Source organism: Pongo pygmaeus, chromosome 5 (genome assembly GCF_028885625.2).
Source record: "Pongo pygmaeus isolate AG05252 chromosome 5, NHGRI_mPonPyg2-v2.0_pri, whole genome shotgun sequence".
NCBI classification, from domain to species: Eukaryota; Metazoa; Chordata; class Mammalia; order Primates; family Hominidae; genus Pongo; species Pongo pygmaeus.
Window position 1 is genome coordinate 87840768 of NC_072378.2, and position 27072 is coordinate 87867839.

At 38.3% G+C, this 27072-nt stretch overlaps 1 pseudogene; it reads right to left on the minus strand.

Moving 5' to 3' along the window:
• LOC129039085 (actin, clone 302-like) overlaps nucleotides 1-25546 on the minus strand; it is a 38061-nt pseudogene extending 12515 nt beyond the window's left edge.
• Between the last annotated feature and the right edge of the window lie 1526 nt (nucleotides 25547-27072).

The following is a 27072-nucleotide window of genomic DNA, read 5'->3' on the forward strand; positions in this document are numbered from 1 at the left end:
GTTAACTAACATTTTTAAGTAGCTCCCTCCAACGCATGTTTTTATATGGCTAAGATATACTGTATGTACAATATCGCATTCTTTTTTCTCACTTAACATTATAGTAGAAACATTTCCAATTTGTTATTAATATCCAAACATATTCACATGCCATAATTTATTCTTAGCATTACAAAAATTTACCCCTATATGTCTTGGTTTTAGATTCTTTTCTCTGAATATTCTTGTCCTAAGAAAAGCTAAGAGGAGCTCTTCTGACTTTTATAGTCAATATCCTGGTGCTCACCAACAAATTTCTAAGGCTAATTTTTAAGTAAGCTACAAGTTACATCTACCCATTTCAAGAAGTCTGTGGTTTTTTTAAAGAGCAATACCAACTTCTAATGAGCATTTAACTCCACAATATGCTGCTTACATAGAAATACAATAAAAGAAAAATCAGGCATCCATCCTGATGGGAGAAAAAAGTTACATAACCCTAATGTATCAGGGACTTTTTCCCTTTGAAAATCTTAAATTTTTGTCCTGTGGAACCAAAATCATAAATTTTGAAAATCAAACAGCAACAATAAACTATAACAGCCACAAAACCTAAAATAATTCATCCAAAAATGCAGACTGGAAGATGAAATGACACTCTCGGAAAGCAATTGCTTTTATTCAAGAGCTCTGACAGTTGAGAAACAAGATCAAATCAATAAGATACAGAAGTGTAGTAATCATGCATGCTGTTTAATTAACACCCAGAAGACAGCTCTTGATTTTCTGTGAAAATTAAGGAGAGGTGGGCCAGTCCACCTGTTAGTAAAAAATGTTATTTAAGTATTTCCGAAGATCTTTTATCCCAAGTGCCTCTGCTTCTGTCTCAACTCTGTGCCTTAAATGTTCCCCAAATGGATGGTCAGGCGCGGTGGTTCACGCCTGTAATGCCAGCACTTTGGGAGGCCGAGGCAGGTAGATCACGAGGTCAGGAGTTCCAGACCAGTCTGGCCAACATAGTGAAACCCCGTCTCTACTAAAAATACAAAAAAAGTTAGCCGAGCATGGTGGTGTGTGCCTGTAATGCCAGCTACTCGGGAGGCTGAGGCAGGAGAACTGCGTGAACCCAGGAGGCAGAGGTTGCGGTGAGCTGAGATCGTGCCACTGCACTCCAGTCTGGGTGACAGAACGAGACTCTGTCTCAAAAAAAAAAAAAAAAAAGAAAATGTTCCCAAAATGTTAATAATCCTACTTAAGGTTCTTAAGGCTTCTGTTTAAATGCAATTATATAGAAAAAATTTAAAAATTTTCTAACTCCATTCCATACTCCTTTCCAGTTATTCCCTAGCAAGGATAACAATGTAGGAATCAAAAATGTTCTTCCTGGGCTGGCCACAGTGGCTTACGCCTGTAATTTTGGCACTTTGGGAGACCGAGGCAGGAGGATCACTTGAGCCCAGGAGTTTGAGATCAGCCTTGGCAACATGGCAAGATCCCATCTCTATAAAATTTTTTCTTAAAAATTAGCCAGGCATGGTGATGTATGCCTGTAGTCAGGTGGGATGATTGCTTGAGATCATGAGGTTGAGGCTGCAGTGAGCCATGATTGGACCACTGCACTCCACCTTGGGTGATAGAGTGAGACCCTATCTTAAAAATAAAAAAATAAAAAAAGAAAGAAAAAGAAAAAAAATTTTTTTCCTTTAACTTTTTAACTTATTGCTAGTCATTCATTTAGCAAGGACCTGAAGGAATGAAGCCCTAAAGAGAAAAATTTACATGTAAAAAAACTTATCAAAATAATCCATGATGTGGTTAAAAAACAATCAACAGTGCAGAAAGGCTTGGACTGAGAAGAGCAGCTAAATTTTGACTGAGATCTTTGGAGAAATGTGTGGCACATCCAGAAGACAGCTGAGTGTCCTGTGGCAAGTGAGAAAACAGTAAAAGGCAGTAAATAGGGAAGACATGTTATAGTCAAATTTCACTTACTTAGTCACTTTGCCTAAATCTAGCTCTAAAAGAGAGAGAAACAAGGGAAGTTAATTTGTTGCTATTGTATCTATTTAGTTCAGTCTTCCCTAATTAGGTCTGTAAAGTATTGTTTCACTTCTTCTATTACTCTCAGGTCAATGTACTAATCTGCAGCAAATTTACCATAAGGCATCTAGGCAGGCCAGGAGCAGAAGAATGCCCATGGTTACTCAGTGGAAACAGGTGGTGCTCTAATTCCTTTGCCAGGGTAGTTTCACAAAGGTTCAAGGGGCAGCTGAGCCTTCCTTCTCATCTTGTATCAATGAAATGGAACAAGGTAGCATAAGATGGAGATAATTTGCACTATACTCTTTTTCAGCAGAGTCAGCCAGGCACAATGAGGAGTTGAGCCTCATCCCCTACTCCAAGATGGAAAGAAAACAGAATAGTTAGTACTCTGATTCCTCTGGAAAGAATTGGCACAGCATTTTTCAAGTGCTGAAAGAAAATAACAAGTAACCATAAATTCTATACCCAGAAAAAATATCCTTCAGAGATGAAGGGAAAATCAAGGCATTTTCAGAGAAAGGAAAACAAAGATCATGTGTTGCCAGCAGGCTTGCCCTTAAAGAGTGTCTAAAGGAGTTTCTCTAAACAGAAAATAACAGATGGAGACTGTGACTTGGGAAAGAAATAACAATGAAATAGACAAAATAGATGTAAATACAATAAACTACCCTTCTCCTCATGAGATTTTTCAAATTATGTTTAATAATTGAAGAAAAAATTGTAACATCTGATGTGGTACTTATATATGTATAAAAAATACTTAAGACATATTTTTTAAGCAGGGAAGGTAAAAAGACCTACATGAAAGTAAGGTTGCACACTTTGCTTGTAGTGGCAAAATACCAGTTTACTGTGATGTGTTACGTATGTACACTGTAATACTTAGAACAACCTCTAAAAAACTACACAAATAAGTATATACAAAAGCACCACAGATCAAAATGTAAGTCAAAAAATTTTCAAGTAATTCACTAGAAGCCAGAGGAACAAGAATCAGAATGAATAAACAGAAAATAAATAATAAAATGACATACTGAAATCCTAAAATATCAATAATTACTTTAAATTGTGCATGATCTAATACGCCAATGAAAACAAAGTTGGGTAGTGTTTTTTTTTAATTCGTATGGGATAAAAAATAATGCAGATTTTTAAAACATGACCCAACTATACCCTGCCTATGTGAAATTCACTTCAAAGTGAATACATGGGTTATTTGAAAGTAAAAGAATAAAAAACAATATATCATGCAAAGTAATAAAAAAGCAGCAGGAGTGTCTATATTAATATTAGATAAAGTCGATTTTAGAGTGAAGGAAATTAGTAGGAGCAAGGAATACACATAATAATGAAAAGATTAACCCACCATGAAGACTTGTAAACACTAAATATGTATTCATCAACAACAGAGCTTCAAAATGCAGGAAGAAAAAACTTATAGAGATGAAAGAAAAGCACACATGGCACATGAATGGCTGTTATTTGAATTTTTATCCTTATTAGAAAATAATGCAGTAATGATAAATTGCAATTTCATCTACGGCCATGGAAGACTTAACAAGCCTTCAGCTTCCTCATCTGTAGAGTTAGACAGCAATTATGATTTGGACTTGACAAGGAATGGAATATGCTAACCCCAAGTGTTGCCCAGTCATTTCCCATGGCCATACCAGATACTGCCAGTTTTTACCTTTTATTTATTTGCCAATAAATTATGGATTACCTATTTTATGGTAGTAGTGATGCAGTGGTGCCTAAGGACATGGATAAGTTCTATGGAAGCATGTAACAGTAGGAACAAAACAAAGAGATAAAGAGGATAGTATAAATTAACCACAGAATATGCGAGAAATCCCTGAGGGCCAGATGGCATTAAGAATGAAGTATATGGAAGAAATGTCCACCTGGAGCCCAGAGATACTCTGGTAGGTGAGGAAAATAGATTGCAGGCAAGCTTTTGAGTTCTGTTCCTTTTTATATTGCATATGACCTGGAGTGGGTCCCAGCTCCATCACTTCTGTGAAAGAGCCAGCAACAGCAGCAGCAGTTCAAATCATTTAGTGCTGGAGTGGAGGGGGACTTATATCATTTCAGACTGCTTCAGGTGAGAAGCTGATGGTAAAATTATCTGTAGGACATCCAGCATTGTCATATCCTCCTCCATATCACCTGTGCTAGCCGATTACAATCAAAGGAGTTGACCACCTAACAGTGTGCTTTTTTTTCCTATAAGGCATTTTATGAAAGACATGGTTGCTAGGTAAGATAGTACCCAATATGAGTCCTTACTACCTAAAGCTCTTTCTCTGGAAGTATATCCATTCCTTCCTTCTTAACCTTAAAAGGAGAGACACAGGCTAGGGCTTGGACTATACCAACAATGACATACACTGAGACACATTATTCAGAAGATTAGCTGATGTCACCAGAGGAAGGAAGGAAAAGTTCATGAACAAAAATAATTAAACACTGGAAGAGTATAGCCAATATAAAAAGGAAAAAATAGTATAGTGAGTAAACGCTTCCATAACAAATAAAATAAAAAACAGGACGATCAGTAATTTAAACGAAACATCATTTTTATCTTCAAAAAGATAAGGAAGAATTTTGGTAATCAATTGGTAATCAGTTTGGACAATGACATACTGAAGTCATGTCCAAATTGATGTATAAAATAGACAAATTTATGACAAGAAGTCATAAAGATGAACATAAAAATATTAAATATGAAAAAATTAATAGATAAAATTAGAAAGACAATAGATGAGCTAAATAGCATTATGATTACAATTGGTGCCAAATGATCAGACTGAAGAACTAACCCTAGAAGACAGCAGAGAGAGATGCAAAATGGATTGTTTTTTAAGTTAAAGAGATATAGAAGATAGAAGTAGAAATACCAATAGCCAATTTAAAGAAGTCTCAAAAGGAAGAACGATAAAGAAAAACACAAACAAGAGGGAGAAAATAGACAGTGATAAACCTGTCAGAAACAAAGATGGAAATCTCAAATTGGAAGTTTCCATAGAATTTCAAACAGGATAAAGATATACCCATAACTAGCCTCGTTACAATAAAATTTTGTACTCTCACTTTAGAGTTAAGTTTAGTAATACCTAAAAGCTTCCAGAAAGAGTAGATCACTTCTTTTTTTTTTCCAGAAGATAATAATTCTTAACAATTTAATGTGTTAGCATCCTGTTTTTCATTTACATATAACAAAAATGAAACGATTGCAGATACAATTTTGTACATCATTTCATTCACCTAATATGATATAATATCATGTCCTCATGCCTTTAATTATTTCATAAACACCATTTTAATGCCCTCAGAGCACCTCATCATGGAGTATCAAATTTTATTTAATCATTTTTAAAATTTGGGTGTTTTATATTACTGTCCATTGTTACTATTACACTTCTAAAAGAACAAGAATTAGATGGATACCTGACTTCTGGACAGCAACAGTGAATATGAAAAGACAATGAACAAATATTTTAAAAATATTAATGAGAAAGAACTTTGAACCTAGAATTAATATTTAGCCTGACTATCATTTAAATGCAAGAATAAATAAAAAAGTTATCAGGCATATCAGGCATAAAGCTTCAAACATTGCTACATAAAAACTTTCTTCAAAAACATTCCTTTTTTTTTTCTGTCACCCAGGGCCATGATCTCAACTCACTGCAACCTCCACCTCCCGGGTTCAAGTGATTCTCATGCCTCAGCCTCCTGAGTAGCTGGGATTACCGGTGCCTGCCACCATGCCCAGCTAACTTTTGTATTTTTATTAGGGACAGGGTTTCACCATGTTGGCCAGGCTAGAACTCCTAACCTGAGGTGATCCATCTGCCTTGGGATCCCAAAGTGCTGGGATAACAGGCGTGAGCCACCATGCCCATCCTGAAAATATCTTGAAGAACTACATGAATAAGAAAAGAAATAAATAAAAAAAGATGCTATAAGAGATATGGGGCTCAAAGGGATCAAGTAACTTAGAAAATATATTGTCTAAAACAGAAAGGATCAAATCAGAAAAATAAAAAATAAAACACAAATGAACAAAAAAAGAAAAGAAAAAGAATGTGCATAACCCAGAACTTGCATTTTACTTGATAACATCTGGGAATTGGGGTTGATGGAGACGCCAAAGAAGATGATAATGTGCTAAAGCACTTACCCTGCTTGGGGACAGAGATATGATTGATTGATAGATAGATAGGTAGATAGATAGATAGATAAATAGATAGATTGAATGATACAATTAAGAAATTAAGATAAATCTTAAGTAGGCACAAATGTCAGAATGACAAAATGAAATGTATAAACTTTCAGCCCAAAAGAACGAAAGCAGAACTATCCAATGGCAGGCTTCAGGAATGGAGAAAATAATAACATATAGTAAATATAAAATATGAAGAAAATTCATAAGAAATAAACATTATAACTATAATTAAATAAACACAAATATGTTAAGCTCATTCTGAAACAGTGACTCTCAGATTGGATTTAAAAATAAAATCCAGTAATACACTGTCTATAAGAGATGTACTTTTATAAAAAGAACATAGAAAAGTTGAAAAGGATGTGAAAGATATACCTAGCAATTATGAAAGCTAGCAAGTTTCGTATGTGATGAAATAGAATTCAAGAGAAATATAAACCATAAGGAACAAAAAGAAACATCATCTTGACACAAAAAACAATATGTCGTGGGAGGTAATGAAATTGAGATAAGAAATATAGCTAAGTTACAAAATTTGGATATAAAAGGAAGGGAAAGGCTGGATGGTAGCTGATGAGAGAAATGGGAGTGTGGAGCGTATTTTTAGTATATACTAGTATAGTTCTTGAGAAGGTGGTAGGACCTGAGATGCAGAACATAGGAGGAGAGACAACAGTCCCACAGTAAAAGGAAAGAGGGAAAGACGAGGCACATGCAGGTGGGCCTACAGATTTCGTGGTGGAACAACGACGCCCTTCTGTTCTGTTGACCCAGGGTGGGACCTTACATGGTTTTCAGCCCTGTATTTAGTTTGCAGACAGATGAAACTGTTACCAGAAAGTGGTCGAGATCCAGACCCCAAGAGAGGGTTCTTGGATCTTGCACAAGAAATAATTCAGGGCCAGTCCATAAAGTGAAAGCAAGTTTATTAAGAAAGTAAAGGAATAAAAGTAAACCCCGAGGGCTGCTGGTTTCCCATTTTTATGGTTAGTTCTTGATTATATGCTAAACAAGGGGTGGATTATTCATGCCTCCCCTTTGTAGACCATATAGGGTAACTTCCCGATGTTGCTGTGGCATTTGTAAACTGTCATGGCACTGGTGGGATTGTAGCAGTGAGGACGACCAGAGGTCACTCTTGTGGCCATCTTGGTTTTTGTGGGTTTTGGCTGCCTTCTTTACTACAACCTGTTTTATCAGCAAGGTCTTTATGACCTGTATCTTGTGATATCCTCCTATCTCATCCTATGACTTAGAATGCCTTAACCATCTGGGAATGCAACCCAGTATGTCTCAGCCTCATTTTACCTAGCCCCTATTCAAGATGGAGTTGCTCTGGTTCAAACGCCTCTGACAAAACTTGTGTCATCTTTCACACATCTAAGATTTTGAAAGACGATCTCTATGAGTCTAAACTACTCCTGCACTGAACAACAAGCAAAAGAAAAAACAAAATTTCACATTCCACAACCAAAATGCTTATCACATCTCAATAAGCAGACAAAGCTTGATTTTTATTTCTTATTTGTATAATATGTACATTTTTTCATAATGCTCGTCTCTCTGATATGTTTAAAGACATAAAAACTAAGTGTATAAAATTCAGGCTAAGTTAAGAAGTATAAAGTATATACAATTCAGATTTCCAATCCAGTTTTCAAATCCCAGAGATGCAGCTAAGCTTTGAAAGTTTAGATACGCATCTGAACTAAGCCTTTGAAACTTCTGTTGTTTGCCATCTCTGATGGAAACGTCTGCTTCAGGAATGTGCCTTTATTACACTGAGAATGAAAACCATCAGTTATAGTAAGTGGCCTGATGTCTTCATGAGGGACTTTAAAATACATGAAAGAAAATCTTGCCCACTGAACCACAGTAATGGTGTATCCAGTACCAGTGCACAACAAGGGTCAGAGAAAGGGAAAGCTTGAGTCTGGCTTCTCTGGTCTAAGAAAATAATGGAGACTTTTTTTTTTTCCTGGAAACAAAAAACTGGTGCAACATGTGCCTGGAGAAGAGAACAAAGGTTGCTATTTTTTTCTTAATGACAGCTCTGGGTTCTGAAATTGAGCACAGCAGGTAGGAAGAGCGTGTATAGATTTCAAAAGATATCTAAATGTTACACAGCCACTTTCCTTATGAACGAGCAGCACCAAATGTGTTAGCAGTTTTCTTTATTTTTTTTTTTAACCAAAAACAAGACATTCTGACAAACAAAACAAAACAAAACAAAAAAAAACCGCCTGCTATTCTTGCCTCTCTCTGCCTTGACTTTACTGTCAGAAAGGAGAGATTTGTCCATGATGGAAGTTGGGGCCTGTGAAGGGCTAACCTGTCCATTCTGATGACTTCCCACTTTCAATTAATTCCCAGCCTCAGGTGATGCCTCTCTCTTCTCCTCTCTTTGTTTTTATAATTGTCATTACTGTTTGCTAAATGTCTCCCTGTGTGCTCTTTACTTCAATACACTGTTTCAGGACCATTATGGATTCCTCTACTCCAGGACATTTCACAAATAAATCATGGAGATTGAGAAGTCTGTCTCCCATGCCTGATGCTATTTTATGCATTTACAAGAAACTCTAAAGGGAGATTTTTTTTTTTTAAAGCATTGATCGAATGTGCAAAGTATAACAAAAAGATAGGTAATATTTTTAAAAGATATTTGTGACAAGGCAATTTGATCAGCCTAAATTAAAGATTAGATGTAGGAAAAAAAAGGAATTTGTAAAAGTAGGTACAGAATAATTCAAGGAGGATGTGAAAGTCTCAATTACTGCTTGATATTAAAAACCAGAGGCTAGACCCCAGCCGTGCATCAAAAGACTGTATTGATAGCTGAGGAAAAAACAAAGATGAATATTCAATGTGATGTCATTATGATTGGAAATGTAAATGTGTCTCCAAAAGGCATAATTCCAGTCATTAGGCATCTAAGAAAAGATCCTTTCCTTGATTTATTTATGGCTAAATTCACAGACAGATGACAAGTTTTGTAGGATGGAAGAAACATGTCAAATTCTTTGCCAAAAGACTTAGAGGGGAGGGGTTGTGAGTGGTAAAGGAATGAAACCCTTCAAGGTTAGGATAATAAAGCAAATCATTCTGTTGTGGAAATACATAAAAGGAGGTTTCTAAATGAGGATGGATTAATTTTGCCCCCAGTAGATGAAATTAGATCATGAAAACTTCTGTTTAGATAAGAGTGAGGTGAGTAACAATGAAAATATGAGGAAATAGAAAGAAGTAGAATGAAGTAGCTACTAAAATCACTGAAATAGAGGAATGAAAAGGACCAGTCATTTCTACCACAGCTTGATAGCCACATTTGTGCAATGGTCTCTTGCTATTACAGTTAGCATCACTCCCTCACCCATCCCCAAAAAGAGTAGGAGGGAAATCTGAACATTCAAGACATTTTTACAGTCCCTGACAATTTTATGACCTTTGCATGCACAGCGTTACTTATTTTTCTCTGCATTACGTTGAGAAACTCTGGTCATGTTCAGTTGAATTTCTAACCTGAAGTCTGTGTCCTCAGAATTGTGGAGATCATTATTCTGGACTGGCTGTCTTTGGCTGTGTTGGTATTATCTACATCTAAAAACCAAATTGGCATGGAAGCGGGAATAGAAAGAATGAGAAAAGAGGAGGCGAGAGGGTGGCTCAACAGTTGAGACAGGTTTTCGAGAGTAAACCTCAAAAGGGCTTCTGGCCAGCAGGGTCAGGAGCAAACTTCTCTTACAGCCTGAGGCTTTTTTAAAGGGCCCGGTGGGGAACTGTGCTTTGAAGCAAGATTCTATTAGGGAGGGATTGGAGAAGTGCTGGCTGTTCTGTTAGGGCCATTATGCTCTGTTGAAGCTATGGGCAGGGGTGACATTCAGGGTTCTGGCCAGTTGGCCAAATAGAAACTCAAAGCTTAAGATGGTGGGGTGTTGTGAAGATGGCGGCACTCTTGTCCTATCAGTTTGAAATGGTTCACAGTGGAAAAGCAAAGGGGCGAGGGTTATGCGATCTCTATATAACCATCTAGCATAATTTGGCCTCCTGTATGTTACCCTATTTTCTTCTTTGTCTGTGAGCTTTCTCAGATGAGGTGGACAGGTGGTATATTGGGAGACAGGCTGAAACGAATGGAAAAAAAAGTGCATAGTACTTCAGTGGAAGGTGAAAAAGATGAGACCAAAGTGGACCCGATTCCCAGCCTCCCAGAGATCGTATTGGCAGCACCTGTTTGTTTTTAAATCAATTTTCTTCTTATTTCTTCCTCAATAAGACTGCTGAATGTTTTCACTTTAGTGTTTAAGTGAAAAAAATAGCACGTGGTTTATCTGGTGCCTTACCTTAATGAAAAAATACTGCCTTTAATATTTCCTCTGTGTTAACTGACTGGCTTAGCTCTTGATGTGATGAAAACAGATTATCCAAAGACCCATTCCACTAAAAGCAGATTCTGTTGATGGCGCATCCATCCTAATGATTCAGGAGCTCAGTTTGCCTCCAGCAGAGAAACACCCAAAACAAGAAGGAAAAGAAAGATAGCGGGAATGAGAATACAATTGTGGTTGCTACTTAATGGTTGAGATTTCTTATAACACTATCACAGGAAAACTGCTTGCCAGGGTTATGACAGTAATATCAAGATTTAGCTTAAGACTAAAAAATTACAATAATTTCTCTTCTTCCCTCCTGTTACTCCAACCTAGGAAGCCAGCTAAGTAAACACTATCATTGTAAAGCAGATGGAATCTTTCCAAGGAGAGAAAAGCTATAGAGATGACTAAAAAAAAAAATAATAAATCAAGGGGCAGGCACCACCCAAGTGCAGGGCTGTAGTTTCAGCAGAGGAAACATTTGCTTATTATACTCATGGAACTAAAGATGCCTTGTGCTCACAGGCTGGCCTTTGGTATCCTATCTGAACATGATGCAATTATAAACTGTGCATAAAACTGTGATTATGACCCTAAAAATGGGTCTATCTTCCTAATATCACCCATCAATTGTACAATGCCAGAAATCTCTCCAGTAACTGGTCTTGTTTAGCACTGAATTATTTTTCTGTGATTCACTTGACACTTGCAGTAGTTTCCCAGGGCTGCCATCACAAAGTACCACAAACTGATGGCTTCAACAACAGAAATTTATTGTCTCAAAGTTCTGGAAGCTAGAAGTCTCAGCTGAAGGTGTCGCCAGGGTTGGCTCCTTCTGATGACTGTGAGGGAGACTCTGTTTCATGCTTCTCCTAGCATCTGGTGGTTTGCTGGAAGTCTTTGCCATTCTTTGGCTTGTAGTTGCATCCCTCTAGTCTGTGCATTCGTCTTCTTATGGCATTCTGCCTGTATCTTTTCTTATAGTTCTCCCTCAATGCATGTCTCTGGGTTGAAATTTCCCCTTTTTCTAAAAACTCATATTGGGTTAGTGCCAACCCTATCTTATTTTAATTTGATTAACTCTGTAAAGACCCTAATTCCAAATAAGGGTCACATTCTGAGGTTCTGGGGGTTAGTGCTTCAATGAATCTTTTTGTAAGACACAATTCAACCCAAGACATAACCTAAACTAGTTGGTGATAATTCAGCTGGTTTTTTTTTTTTTTCCAGCTGTCCTCAAATGAGAGTCACTATCTGTCCCTAAAATAAGAATACTTGTCAAAACTTCTGATGTAAAGCTGTTCTCTCAAATGACTCCAAATCCTTCCAGAATAGAGCTGTACCTCTTCTGGACCTAAGCAGCAGGGGTGACAAAGTGATATTTAATTCCATGTTTTCTTTTGGGGGTTTTATTAGGGTTCCAGGGCTTCTAGTGATTTGCTTCTGCTGACAATCAAGAGGGTGTTGAATCCACTGCGCCAGCTGTTGATGGCTCCCAAAATGTGTAGTACAGCCGTGGAGAACCCGCTTCTCCCACCGGCAATGCCACCTGTACCAGATGACTGTTCACTGGCCTTTCTCTTGAGGTTGGAGAAAACCTCATTGTTGAGGGAGTTTGCCCCAATGGTATCAGCTCTTAGAGATCTTAAACGATAGCCTCCTTATTTTAGCTTGCTGTCCCTGCTACTGGGACTACCAGAAACATTTCCCAAGATTGGGGCTAGAGATAGTTGAAGGTATCATTTGCTGTGTCACCTCACCTGATATTATAAATGTAATGCAATGTATATCGTGAACTTGAAAGCACACATATTATAAGTGGCCTGATAAGCCATATCTGGGGGCTTGAACTTACAAGGGAAGAAGATGACATCCCAAGTTTTAAAAAAGATTGCATGATAGCATGGTGAAAAAGTTGTGTGTCCACCACAAAGTCACTGCTTAGGCATCAGATGTAGTTAGTCATCTGTTTACTACTGCACATAACCCTCCCGTACTTGGGCCATGTTCAGAAGCCAGAACATTCATGGATTTGATATGCATGAAGATCTTTGGCTTCCACAAGCGTGCCTCACCTGGGTAGCAAATTTCTCATGTGTGTCCCAAGGCCATAGATTGAAGTTTTTCTTTTCTCTTTACCCACCAACGCTCAGCCACAGTAAAAACACCACTGTGGAGACTTTTATCAAATAATTCAAGGATTTAAGAAAAGGGAAATCATGTAACTAGGAAACAGACTACTGAAAGGATTATTTGTGGGGTCATGAATATGTATTTCATTGACCCCTTACCTGTCTGTGATAGTAATGTGTAACTGGAATTCACTCAACCCAATGGCAACAAGTGCACTCTGCAGGCATGTGGAGGTGCATGCTCAGTGGTTTGGAAAGCTTAGTAATAAAAGTCAAACGGTCTTCCTTATAATTGTGGGAAGAAAGTGCTATTTCTTGAGAAAAATGGCAATTTTCACTTCTATTTTTCTTTTCATGAGTCAGATGTCTGTATCATGTGGGTTTAAAAAATACCTAGAGAGAAGTAATAAAAAATAATATTACTAAGAGAAGAAAGCATATTTCAGTGTTGACTTTTAAATCTATATTGCAACACATACATTTTGTTTTTATTATAAACATAAGGCCATTATTTCTGGCAAAAGGAACAAAATGCTAACTATTTGTGATAAGACTGAAAGCAAATAAGAAGGACTCCATTGTATTACCATTCAGTGAAAATTGGTTGCTTCTCCAGAATGACATAAAGAACTTTTTCTGTGGTCAGTTAGAAAGTAACTTGAAATTGGCAAAACATATAAAACAGCTCTCAAGTTGAATAGCAGGAGGTTGAAAGTTGAGTTTGTACACCACTCATATAATACTTACGGCAAAACATATAAAACAGCTCTCAAGTTGAATAGCAGGAGGTTGAAAGTTGAGTTTGTACACCACTCATATAATACTTACGGAAAAAATTCAGTAAGTACAAAAAAATACCTTTGTCTCAGTGGTAATGAAAGCAGAAGAAGTCATGCAAGGCAATAAAATATAAAAGACTGTGCTGGGGAGAATTACAGGAAAGAGTCTCTGGAACCACGGTTTTTTCAACAGATTCATTCTGATACTTCCCTAAGGCTGCAGAAATCTACCTATTGTCCATGTCACTCCCGAACACAGAGGCTGAACAATAGTTACCAAAACTTCCTTCTCCTAGAAAAGAGGGAGCTATAGTAGCATTATTGTTTGTTCCTGTTGCAGGAGAAAAGACATGATAACAGGGAGGCCTGCATGTGACTGGGTGATAACAGGAAAAGCTGTCTCTCCAGAGGAAGAGCTTGCCCATTGCTTATTATTGACAAAATGAAGAGTGGCCAAGATGTGGGTCATTCCTGGGGAAAGGTAAAGTGTTGGAAGCCTGGTGTGGTGACTGAAGATCAGAAATTCTGAGAGCTAGGTCAGGCTCCATTATTACCAGCCCTGTGACCTTGGGCAAGTCACACTGGGGTCTGAGTCTTGGTTTCCTTCTCTATAATATGAGCATAAACCACTAGACTAGAAGTATTGGTGATATTGGGGTGATGCAGATTTGCAGGGACACACACACATAAATGACAGTGTCAAAATGGGAGCAGAAACCATTTTATGACTAGCTGAACTAGTGCCTGTACCCTGTAGTAATCTGGACTACTGCTTGTTGCTTAAGTTCAGGTAAGCTTAATGGATCTTCTCCTTCTGCTTGAAATCCAACTCTTACTGCCAGCCAGTCCCTGGAGACCAGAGCATTCAGAGTTCACACACACAGAAAAGAAAGCTAGAGAAATGCCAGCCCACTTTCCCAATCCAGACACTGGGCAAGCTTGCCACACAAGGCTGGATGCAACAGGTCAAAGACAGAGGATTCATGTAATGCACATGTCTTTTAAAACACGGTTATCCTGATCGCCAGTAAGCACAGTCCAGTCAGAATGGAATTTGGAGACAGAGGCAGGAGATGGAGGGGTAGGAGGTTTCCCTGCTACCAACTGATTTCAAAGGTCTATGGTGGTAATCAGGTCAGACAGTGAGGTGAAATCCCTTTTGTGAACTGTAAAGTTCTCTAGAGATATCATAGGTTATACTGTTATTATTAGAGTGAGGCAGAAGAGAGATTTTGCTAATGAATCACCACAACAAATCACTATGGCAGAAACATGCTTGAAATGTCTTTGAGCCTCCTACTTTTAGGAATGCCAATCCAGTCTTAGTGGCGAGCCTTTAGAAAACATTGGGTTTTCAATCCTATTCAACAAACCAGAAGTAAGAGGTGATTACTTTAAAGCCCAGCTTCCCACATTGACATTGATACTGGTATTAACTCTGACATGTAAAATTAGAGTGCTGTGGTTCAGGGACCTGCCTCTGTGCCTTGCCTGCGTGAACTCAAAGGCAAGCTAATGTGATAAACCAATAGAGAGACACCATTTGCAGAAAAGAGTAAGTTATTAGTTCTTTGGGTACTTTACTCTGAGGAGCAATTCCAATTTACTATTCAAGTTTAGAGGTGTTCAAATTTAATATTTGAATACTAAATTCCCAGTTTCTCCCCTCTCTTTGTTCTCCCTTTCCTTTGTTATCAAAGAGACTTCAAGAATTAGAACCAACCCAAATCCTGAGCAATACAGAAGTAGGTGAGCATATTGCGCTGCATCCATTCAACTGGGCACTGTGCAACCAAAGGTGAGCTGTTTGTGATGCTACAGACTAAATGAGAACAGTATCTTATAAAGTGGTAAGCAGGGTTTGATTTTCCGATAGCTTTCTGGAAAAAAACCTAAAAGTATACGTCTACACACAAATTATCTATGAATACAAAATATTTATTTCCTTCTTTTCACTTTCCTCCATGTTCTATATTTTATAAAAATATATAGAATATGTTATCCTCAAAAATAAGTGTTAATTTTTTTATTCATTAAAGCTTAGCTTCAATTCTAAGGTATATCTTGGGAAATGTGACACCTCAAAACCATCATGTTTTTCAGATTAATATAGAAAATATATAGTCAGTACCTATAAAGTAGGCCTACTTGTTAAGGATAGGGTCAGAAGAGTGGCCATGAGGTGTGAGGTCCTTCTGGAGAAGCCTGAGAGCAGCCTGACTTGAACGCTGTCAGCATGGCTCCAGTGAGAAGTAATGAGGTCCTCAAGTAAGAGTCTCCCTGTGCTCCAAGAAGCATGCATTGTGGAAATAATTCATTATCTCACCTAACAGCCAGTCCAGAAAGCAGGATCCGCATGACTGGTTGATTCTGTCAAGAACACAGGGTCATCCCATCTCTGAACTCTGCCATCCCCTGTGCTTGTAGCAAGCTGGCTGCAGTACCTCCAGCCACTCTATCCAGAAGTGACACCCTCAGAGAAGAACAGACTATCTGACTCTGTGGTTCTGTAATGAGAAAGACTTTCTCAGAGGCTCTCCAATGGGCTTTCCCTCTTGCCTTGTTGGCTGGATTGGGCCACCTGACTATTCTATGTCACTGGAAAGGGCACTTGGATAACCCTTAGACCATTCTCACCAGCACCAGGATAGGCAGCTGCCCTGGAGGCATTGTTCAGCTACATGGGAGACTGGAGAATGCCTAAACAAAAACAGGGTCCTTTAAGAACGATGAAGAGGCAATTGATTCTAGGTGGGTAACCAAAAGTCTCTAGCACACTCCACTGAACATGAACTATTTAGATTCTTATGGCAAGTGGGTAAGATTCTCCTTTATTGGTCTGACTTCTTCCCTGAGCAGTCATCAGAGACTGTATCTCTTGACCAAACGTTGTGACTCCTCTCAAAACAGTCATTTTCCCACCACTCTCTTCTACTGGGTTCCAGAAACTACTCTCTGCTCTTATTTCTCAGGTCTGTGGATGGCTTCAGCAGTTTCTAACCCCATGGCATTGCCCCATCTCTTTCCATACAGCCAGCCCACAGCTTTATAAATTATTCAACACTCCTTAAATTATTCTGATTTAAGGCTATGTAATAATTTCCTGTTAGAAAGCTGATACTGTGCCCATTCATACGGCTCACTTGTACTACAGCTATCTACCACAGGGAAAACTATAGACATCAATAGCCTTCCAGACTGTTTTTCTTACCTTTACACATCTATATATGTGTATACATATACATGTACACACGTATATGTATATATGTAAACATGTAATTGTTTTGATTTTAATAAATTATCATGTTTTATATATATATATAGTTCTGTTATTTGCCTTTTTACTCCTACTCTGTTAGTAAATATTTTCATGTCAATGTGTTTTGGTTTATCTTACTCTTTATAGTGGCTAAATATTATTTGTGAATATGAATTACCATAATTCATTAACTGCTTATCGGTAAATATTTAGCTTTATTTATAATTTATTATTATACAAAAAAGTCACAATATACATCCTTACACATACATCTTTATGCATATGTGTAAATATTTCTTTAAGAGGAAAAATTCCTAGAAATGGAATTGTTGGGTCCAAGGGCATTGCTTTCAAATTTTTACTGAAACCAGCAAATTGCCTTCCAAAAGAGTGTCACTGATTTCCACTCTCACCAACATGGAAGAGTGGAAGAGTGGGCCAGTTTCTTTATTCTTGCTTACATTATTCATCTTTTTCAATTTGGGCATTCTAGTGGGTGAAAAATATCTCGTTGTTTTGATGCACATTTTCCTGATTACTATTGTGGTTGGGCATCTTTTCATATGTTTATTGGCCTTTTGGATTTTTTCTTCTGGGAATTGGCTCTTCAGATCTTCTGTGTATTTTTTCTATTGGTTTGTTTGTCTTTTCTTTTTGATATAAAGGAGTTTTTGTATGTCTTATACATTAATCTTTTGCTTATTAAATATGTTGCAAATATTTTCTCCTAGTGTGTCACTTATCTTTTAATATTATTTATGTTATTTTCTGGCATACAGAATTTACCGATTTTGTAAAGTAAAATCAGTACCTTTTTTCTCTCTCTTTCTAACCCCAAGTAAAATTAAAAAAAAAAAAAATTAAAGAGGTAAAGTCTCCTAATCCTCTTGTGTGTGTTTTTTTTAAATTAGCATAATTTAAAATTGACTGTTTTCCTTGGTATACAGTGCTATGAATTTTCATAAATGTGTAGATTTGCATACCCATCACTTCATTCAGGATAAGGAAAAGCTTCATCACTCCAAAAATATCCTTGTGCTATTCCTATTTAGTTACATTTTTCCCTAACCCCAAACCCGTGGCACCTCTGATCTGTTCATTACTATTTTTGTATCTTTTCCAGAATTTCATTTAAATGAACTCATTGAGTATATAACTTTTCGAGATTGATTCTTTTACTGGGCATAATGTCTTTGAAATTAATTTAAGACATTGCATGTATTGATAACTCTTTCATTTTCATTGCTGAGCAATATTCCATTGTGTGGATATAGTTACAGTATTCATTCACTGAAGGTCATTTGGATTGCTTCCAGTTTTTGTTGATTATGAATAGAATGATTATAAATATTCATGCACAGGTTGTGTGAAAATAAACAGACATTTTTAATTTTGACATAATCCAATCTATCAGTTTTTTTCTTTTATGGATTTTGCTTTTATTGCCATCTCCAAGAACTCTTTACTTAACCCCTGCTTACAATGATTTTCTCCTATGTTTTCTACCTAAGGTTTATAATTTTGACTTTTACACTTAAATCTATGAACCATTTCGAGTTAACTTTTGCTGTAAGTTGTGAAGTTTGGCTCAAGTTTTATGTATTTTGCACATGGATGTTCAATATTTCTGTTTTGTTGAAAAGACTGTCTTTGTTTCACTGGATTGCCTTGACCATTTATCCAAATCAATTGGCCATAATTGTTGGATCTCTTTTTTTATTTTCTCCTGTTTATCTATGTGTTTATCTTTTCACCAATACCACACTGTCTTGATTAGCATAGCTTTATAGCAAATCTTAAAATTAGGTAGTGTGATTCCTCCAATTTCATTTTTTTTCCAAAATTGTTTGACTTTTCTAGTTACTTTGACTTTACCTACAAATTTTAGTGTGACAGGGTCTCACTCTGTTGCCCAGGCTGGAGTGCAGTGATGTGATCTCAGTTCACTGCAACCTCTGCCTCTTGGGTTCAAGTGATTCTCCTGCCTCAGCCTCTCAAATAGCTGGGATTACAGCCATACGCCACCATGCCTGGCTAATTTTTGTATTTTAACCCTCATCATGTTGGCCAGGGTGGTCTCAAACTCCTGACCTCAAGTGATTCATCTACCTCGGCCTCCCAAAGTGTTGGGATTACAGGCGTGAGCCACCATGCCCAGCCTGCACCCCTATATCTTAACTGACTTCTGTCTATTGGTTCTATTGATTATTGAGAAAGGAGTACTTGAGTTTCAAAATATAATTGTGGATTTGTTTATTCTTCTTTCAGTTCTGTTGTTTTTGTTTCATCTGCTTTACAACACTGATGCCAAATGTAATCATATTTAGGATCATTATGTCTTCTTATTAAATTGACTATTGTTTCATTACATTATTTCCCTCTTTATGTCTGGAATATTTATTTGCCAAATATTAATATATCCACTACAATTTTTTTATCAGTGTTTGCATGATTATTTTTTAACCTTTTCACCATATATTATTATATTTTTGCATAACACTATTACAAACATATTTCTTATCTACCTACATCATATATCCAAAGTGTGTTTCTTGTAGCCAGCATATAGATGGGTCACATTTTAAAAAATTCATTCTGATAATCTGTCTTTTAATTGATGTGTTCATACCATGTGCATTTAATTTAATTATTGATTTCCTTGTATTTTGAACTACCATTTTATTATGCATTTTTTGTGTCCTCAGTATTTCATTCGTCTGTTTCCCCCTTTCTACCTTCTGTGGGGTTATTTGAACACGTTTCTTATTCCATTTAATTTATCTATTAACTATATTTTTTGTATCTTTGTTATGAAGTAAATGTTTGTGTCTGCCAAAATTCATATGTAGAAACCCTATCCTCCACTGTGGTGGTATTGGGAGGAAATTACCTTTGAGAGGTAATTAGGAGTAGATGAAGTCAGAAGGGTGAAGCCCTCAGATGGGATTAGTGTCCTCATAAAAATCATGAGAGAGCGTCCTTCCTCTTTCACCTCTACACCATACTGTGAGAAGTCAGCAGCCTGCAACCTGGAAAAGGGCCCTCACCAAAATTTGGCCATGATGGCACCCTAATCTCAAACTTCTAGTCTTCAGAACTGTGAAAAATGAAATTCTGTCATTTATAAGCCACCCAGTGTATTGTGTCTTATTATAGTAGCCCAAACTAGGACAATAGCTTTTTTAGTGGTTACTCTACAATATACACACTTGACTTTTTACAATCTACTTAGAATTAGTGATTTACCACTTCAAATGGAATGTGGAAATCTTACCATTTTATAGGTCCCTCCTCCATTTTATGTTGTACTTTATAAATTATACTTACATATGTTGAAAACATCATCTTATAATAAATGTTCAAACGTTTTTATGTACATTTACTTATTTATCAACCTTATAATCAGTTTGTCTGTGTCCTTAAAACATTCATCTGGGGTTTGATTGGATTTCAATAAAGTTATAAATATTTGGGGGAGAATGACCACTGCTAAATAAAATGCCTGGCATCTAGTAAATAATTATTGGGTGAATGAGAAATTTGTACTATTGAGAGTTCCCATAGTGGAAGATGTTATGCCTTTCTATTTACTTACATATTTTAAGTTTTCTTTTAAAAAATATTTAGTCTAGTCTTATGTCATGGTAATTAATCTACACATGAGTGGTTTCAATTGAGCCAACCATAATGACACTGTGACTCCCTTGACCATAACTGATTTGTTCAGGGATGCACACTTAACTCAAGCTGTGACAATCATAGCTCTTATAAGAACTTGAAAATTCAAGAAAAGAGAGAAATAGTTGTAGTTTCTCTGAGGTGCTGGATGCAGTAAGATGTAGGGCTCTGCTACTGAGGGCAGTCATGGCTCTGTTTCATAGACAGGAAGAAGCAGAGAGCCAGCTAGCCCCTTCTGTCATGTGAGAACACGTGAGAAGGGACCTCTACAAACCAGAAAGTGGGGCTGTCACCTGACATTGAATCTGCTGATGTCTTGATCTTGGACTCCCCAGCCTCTAGAACAGTGAGAAATAAATTTCTATTGTTTATAAGCTACCCAGTTTACGGTATTTTGCGATAGCAGCCTAAACAGACTAAGACACTTGCTCTTCCTGCAGTTAACAGGGTGACAAAATTGTCCTTTTTTGCTATGTTTATCAAGCTGGATTTTTGTCATTTAAAACCCAAAAAAGATCTAACTATCATAAATGTCCCTAATGATTCAAAGAGGATTATCTGTAGGCTGCCAAGTAAATATTACTAGAGACACTACTTTCATGAATAGATAATGATGATTATTATTATAATCAACTCAGTATTGCTATGTAAATGATAGCTTTTAAAGTATTTAAGGTACTTGAAAACTAGTTTCGAAAGTTGTTTAAACATTTTCCGTGCAATCTTGCCCAACTTAATTAGCCTAGTAAATTACAGTTAATATGAGTCCATCAAAGATAAACTTCAGGCTAGCCTCTGTCAAATTACCTAAAATTATGTATTAATTAAGTAGTAAATTTTTTCAGGTGCTAGAATAAGCTACCATAATTAGAAACCAGAGATTTTCTAGAATATGAAAAGTCTTACAAGCATTTCAATAGTAACAGATCAGACTGCCAAATGACTTACTAGTGATACCATCATTACAGCAATGTCATTACTCTAAAAAAAATGCTAAGAAAACCTTTAGCAGTTAATGCTTTAGGATGGCAAAGAAGAGCCCAGTGAATTACCTGTAATAATATATGAATGTTCATTAGCCCCTTTTGCTCAAATCTACATAACTAGGTCTTGTTATTTTCTCCTAAAATATCTTCCTCATCTTAAATCCACATTCACTCAGACTCTGAAGCCAACCCTATTCTTGCTCTAGTTTAAGGGGAATTTAAAAGCCCCTCACCAGCAGAATCATGGTTTATGGTTAAGTCAGCTTTAAGGTTATTCTTGCCCTAATCTTGTTTCTTATTTGAGGCTCAGCTCTCTACCTGTCAAGGGTCCAGTAAAGTTCCATGGCCCTTGAGGATGAGGAACCCACCTAATCCCATAGGTCTTGGATCCAGAGCCTTGTCCCTGAACCCTGGTAGTTGCATCTGGGCCCTATTGTTATGGGACCTTTGGGATGTCGCTTTTCTGGCCTGAAACCTCTGGCCTGTGGTGCCTTTGCCCAAGTTTTGCTCAGGCCCATTGGGCTCATTCTGCCCACTTGGCCTGGCAGGCTGTACTCAGCTTACACTACTGGCCTAGATCGCATGCCTGCAAAGGGTGAATCAGTCATGGAGTGGTGAGGGGTGTGTGAGTGAGCATGGGATCCAGCCACTGCACAGTCAGACACACTGGCTGCTGCAGCTGGGTGGGCCAGCATGAGCGCCAGCTATTTGCCAGGCTGTGAGGGTGTGGATGGACCAGGCACACCACAAGCAGCTTCCCTTGGTGGCACCAGGGAACACAGTGGAACCCGAAAGCTTGGAAATGCCAGGCACCGCACACCTCCAAAGAGAGAGTCACAGCCCTGGCTCAGGGAGCTCCCAGGTCTGGGCTCCCCAGGGGGCTGCAGCTCTTCTCTCCTTCTCTTCGCCCACAACATGGTGAGCAAGGGGCATATTTAAGCCCTGTTTGTGTTACAGCTCTTTTAGCTCCACCATTCAGTGAGTTCCGAGTTCTTGTCCTGCAACCAGGAAGAGTGAGGTAGGCAGATAAATGGAAGATGAAGAGGAGCTTCTTCTACCCACAGTGGGTAGCTCCTTTACACAGCCAGAGTGTCGCAACAAGTGTTCAGCATCTAGCACAGAGGAGATCTGGAGTTGGAAGCTCCTCTCTGCAGGCAGGTTGTCCTGTTGTCTTCCCAGCTCTCCGCAGAAAGGAGGCCGTGGAGTGGGTCTACAGGTAGGCTGTCTTGTCACCTCCCAGCTCCTAGCAGAGAGGAGGCCCTGGAGTGGATTGCTCCTCTCTGCTGCCAGTTGTCCCCATGTCTCTTGCTATCAGCAGAAAGTGTTGCTCCTCTCTGCAGCTGGTCATCCCATTGTCTCCTCAGCTCTGGCTGAGCCTGGGGTTTTTATGGGCCTCAGAGGGGAGGGAGTGTGAAAGGATTGGGCCATGGGAAAGGCACCGGGAAAGGCACCACAAGTTCCCACTCTGGTCTGTGAGACTGCAACCCGGCCCCCAGCCTTCAGGCCCTCCATGGCCTGAAGGTGGGACCTAATGGGAACCCACCCTCTTCCACCCAGGAGTCTGTCTGCCTCCTGCTGCTATTCATGGTGCCCCGGGCTCTGCCTGATGTTCTGAGATCTGAGTGGGCTCAGAGAGCAGGGAGAAGCCAGGCAGCAGGAGGAGGCACTTCCAAGCTTGCCAGGTCAGGGGGGCCTTCCTGGACCTCCAAGAGTGAAGGGATCTCTGAGTCTGCCGCTGCAGTTTCAGCAGCTGCAGCTGTACCTGGGGTAGGGGTGGGGCTCCTACCTGCTCCATGGAGCAGGAGGCCTGGGTCTGCAGCCACAATTTTGGTGGCTCAGCAGCACCCCAGGAGCTCCCACCCCAACTCATAAGGGGCAGGGCTCCCACTTGTCCCCAGCTCCACAGAGCATGCAGTCCCAGCCTCACCTCCCTGCTGCATTTAACAAATTCCATTAAAATTGTTTACCCAGCTGGCTTACCTGCTAGACTGTGAGCCCCTTGAATTCAGGCACAGAATTCTATTCATCTTACATTCTAAGTGCTTATGAATACTTCTGAACCTTCATAGATAGATAGTCAGTCAATGTGTATAATAGTAAAGCTGAGGTACAATAATACTTAAAAAATTTCTCTACTAAACAATATATTACCATCCCCAGTTACTCAGAAGACCTGAGAGACACTTTGTTGATTAGTAATCTTGTACCACAAAATTCTCTCCCTCTACTAAGCGCCATGATATGCAGGAAAAAGTAACAAGACCCCACTATTTTACTCCATCTAAATTTGTCTTGAATATTCAGAATGATGCCAATATTCTTCAGGCCACAGTAGTACCAGACTCAAGGACAATACTGAATTCTTCCAACCTACTTCAGTGCATGTCTTTGATCTTTGGCTCTAGAGCATTCAGCAATTTTCATAATGAATTATGGCATCCTGGGTATTACAGTGATAATGATAAAATAGTCATGCTAAAATAACAACCATTAAAAAATATAGGAATGTATGGTATAAAAGTTAAGATCACATGATCTAGAGTCACACTTGTGATTAAATCCTGGATCTGGCTGTGTAATGTTAGGCTAATACTCACTAAAGTTCCATAATGGTGAGTTTTGTCCTCTTACTATGAGGACATGATTAAATGATTTAAAGTGTCAAGCATAATGTCAGGCACATAGAAAGTACTTATAAAAAAAGTATTTGCTTATCATTATTAGCTATTATCAGCTTGTAGGAGAAGCAACATCTCTTTTTTTCTTGTAATTTATTAATCAAAAACTGTTTATTGAACACCTTATTATGTGTGAAACACTGAACTAATTATTTTGGGGAATATGAAGCTGTAAAATGCAGTGTCTGTGGACTAAAGTTTGTAATTCAAAGGAGGGATAAGTCATGGACCAAAAACTGACCCAATGACAGAAAATACGAAGTGACCCGGGAGAAGCATATACAAAATACTTTGAGAGTTTAGTGGATGGAGGGGGAACACACAGGTCTCAGAGAGGAGGAGCCCTGGGCATCCATGCTGCACATTCTTGCACATTCCTGCTCAGTGCAATGATGTGCACATAAAAGGTGTCCCATAAATGCCTGGTTTTCTGTCCCTTACCCGCAATGTTCTGAACTGGTAAAAAGTAGCTGCTCTTAAAAAAAATGCTAATCTGAGTAATTTAAGGGATGTTTTTTGCTTCTACTATTTATGATTCTACCACAGTGATATTTAATTGTATGGGATTCTTTAAGAACGTGTAAAGGGATCCTTGCAAGTCTGCCTAATAGATAGATACTCATTAATTCAGCCAAGCTAAAAGAGCTGTAAATGAAACTGACAAATGTTATTATCCCACTTGCTATATTTTTCTTTTTAAAATCAGCAGAATATAGTTTGAGGCTCTCTAAACTTCTGACACTGCGCTGGGAGCCAAAAGGCCACAGATAAATTAATGTGGAATGGTGCTGAGTCCATTTCTCTTTCATCTTTAATATGTAGTAAAAGCCACAGGAATATCCAGTCCAGAGGTTTGAAATCAGTAGCCTTGATGTCCCTTAAAAGGCATCAGATGTAATTACCCTCACCCCTATCCTCCCCTTCCTTTTATGTAGGCAAAAGTGAGGAAGTGCCTGGGTCAGTAGAGGAGAGTTAGCTTCCTGCACTATGTCCTTTGGAGAGAGGTGAATCTTCTCCGCCTGTAAGGGTGGGAAGAGAGGTTCTTCCCAGAGGTTTATGCTCTGGGGAATGAGGAACAAGGCTGACTATTTTGGTGATTGATGCCAAGATTATAAAATCTGCATTGAGTTTATATCCAATCAGAGTTTATAGATGACTATGTATCAAGTTTTGAGGGCTTTAGAGCCAACCTTGAAATCCTTAAATGCCAGGGCCTCGAATGACACCATTCAACATTTATTCTTTTGAGTTCTGCATATCTTGTCTTTGTAATTCTCCTTTTAAACACAAATGGCTTCGGGAGACAAAACGTTGCTGAATACTGTTACACTTTAGCAAGAATTGGTTTGTCAATATCCCTCTCACCATCATCATCATCATTATCATCATCATCGTCATTCACAGCCATCGCTTATTGAGTGCCTGTTTTATTCCAGGCATGCCATTTCTGGGATAGAAGTGGTAAATACACAGAAGCTTAAACACAAATTTAAAATCATTCGTAGCAGTTATACATGGGGAAGACGATTTTAAATTATTTAGCAAAATTCTTCAAGTCAAGTAGGTTGTTTTTCTCTGGTCAACTTCTAAGTGTCCAGTTCCTTACATTAGCACAAAATAGCTTATATTTGGGGTTGAAATGTACATTGTGCTTGTGCTTTTGTTTAAATGTAAGTGTGCCCATTATTCTGGGAATTCAAGATTACTTCTAAACAAAATGATAGCACTGCACTCTCTGAAAGTCTCTATTGGATGGGAAACTGTCTGGGTTCTAAACAACCTTCTTTTTTATTTGTATAAATTTATGGGGTGCAAGTGCAATTTTGTTTCAGGCATAGATTGCATAGTGGTTAAGTCAGAGCTTTGAGGCATCCATCTCTCAAATAACATATATTGTACCCATTAAATAATTGCTCACCTTCCACCCACCTCCACCCCCTAACAAGCTTTTTCTGGATGCCAACCGGCTCACCACTCCACCATGGCAGGGAAGAGCACAATGTCTTTGAAACTGATACAACCTCTACTCAGACTTGGGCATCCATGCTGCACATTCCTGGATTCCTGGCTAGGCGAGGTCAGGGTGGGAAGAGAAAGATGGGAGATGTTCACACTCTCCCAGGAAGAGCAAGTATTACAAATGGAGGATTATTTGGTTCTCTCTCAATCTCTCTCTCTCGCTCTCTCTCTCTCTCTCTCCCCCCGAACCCTCTCTCCCCCTCTGTGTGTGTGTGTGCATGTGTGGAAAATATATATATTCTTATCAAGAGATATATGCTAAGGTGCAATTTTCTGCTTTTGTCACAGATCCTTGTGCAAAAATCTTAATTAGACTGCTACTTTACAGAGTCACAGCTGGACTATCCAGGCCCACCACAGGGTGTCTGCTGGTGTTACTGGCTGTCTTGGCACTGAGGTCCCCATCTAAGCTGCTTCCCATGTGCACCAGAGACTCTGCCTTTTCTGTGATTGTATGATGATAGTTGAGTTACTCTATAAATAATAGTAATTTATTTTAGTCACCTGCGGCCACCAATACAGATTTGAAATTCAAATGCACTCAGTTGAAAGTGGCACACTTATCCAGCACAGAGCCTTCTCTTCCTTTACTTAAAATTGCACTTGCTTCCAGTCCCAAGCACTCCCACCTCCCTTCTCTTATTTACTTTTCTTTTTTTTTCTCAAAACATGTTTCACCATCTGACATATTATATGTTTTATTTATTTATTGGTTTGTTTTCCATGTTCTCGCCAGAGTAGAAATGAGCTCTCAAAGTAAAGAAATTTTTTTCTTGTGTTGACTATTTCGTGCCTAGCAAGCGTTAGCATAATATCTGGCACAAGATAGGTACTTAATAAGTAATTACTGAGTCTAATAAATAGGTAAAATTGTTCCATAATCATTTGAAGAATGCAAAAATAGTACAAGAAAGA